Source organism: Desmodus rotundus, chromosome 6 (assembly GCF_022682495.2).
Source record: "Desmodus rotundus isolate HL8 chromosome 6, HLdesRot8A.1, whole genome shotgun sequence".
Lineage (NCBI taxonomy): Eukaryota > Metazoa > Chordata > Mammalia > Chiroptera > Phyllostomidae > Desmodus > Desmodus rotundus.
The window spans coordinates 27,249,226-27,249,991 of record NC_071392.1 but is presented as its reverse complement, the minus strand read 5'-3'; the positions used below and the strand labels follow the sequence as shown (position 1 = coordinate 27,249,991).

At 41.6% G+C, this 766-nt stretch overlaps 1 non-coding gene across 1 annotated transcript; it reads right to left on the bottom strand.

The window, feature by feature from the left end:
• Window positions 1–392: 392 nt before the first annotated feature.
• LOC112319905 (small nucleolar RNA SNORA44) lies at window positions 393–523 on the bottom strand. Its single transcript, XR_002976386.2, has one exon. It is a non-coding gene; the product is annotated as a small nucleolar RNA SNORA44 (small nucleolar RNA).
• Window positions 524–766: the final 243 nt, after the last annotated feature.

The window sequence follows — 766 nt, the reverse complement described above, 5'->3', positions numbered from 1 at the left end:
CTGCTGCTGATACGTTTTTCCATTGGTTTAGCCTAACAGGATGCCAAGGAGATCATTCTGGTAACAAGAGTAGCATCAGTAAAGAAAAAACATATCTCTATTTTGTGTCCTGGTAGTTATTTCTGCATTTTAGAGACACAGACCTCATTATTAGTTTACTTGGTGTGAACCTGCAGAGTATGGGCATACCTTGGAAATACTGCGTGTCTGGTTCCAGATCACGTAAATAAAGAGCGAGTATCACCATAAAGCGAACTGTAATCATTTTGCTGGTGGAGGACGGGTCTGGCCTTCAATCTGCAAAATATGTAACATCTGTGAAGCACAATAGAGAGAGGTATGCTTGTACATCCTAGGATCTGTGTTTCTTTGTTTCTTTCTTTTCCTTGAGATATTATAGGAAAGGCGAGTGGCAGCTGCAGATGTTTTGCTGACCTCAGCTGTCAGAGTCTCTCGATGTTGCTCTCACGTGCAGTTGCGGATCCCATGGCTACAACCAGCCACAGCCCTTGGAAACACGCTGAGGTCTGTGTTTCCTACACAAGTTCCTAATGTTCCTTTTATCCCACTCCCATCCTACCCCCTGCATGAGATAAGAGATCACCTCCAGAGACAGCAGGGTCCCTTCCCCGTATTTTGGGATGAATGCTAAAAAAAATCCCATAAAATTAGGATTTCTAATCGTTTTTCTCAAAATAGCCAATAATCATAAACTTAAACATAAATTGTAATCATAAATTAACTTCAACTACTTTCCAAGGTTGGC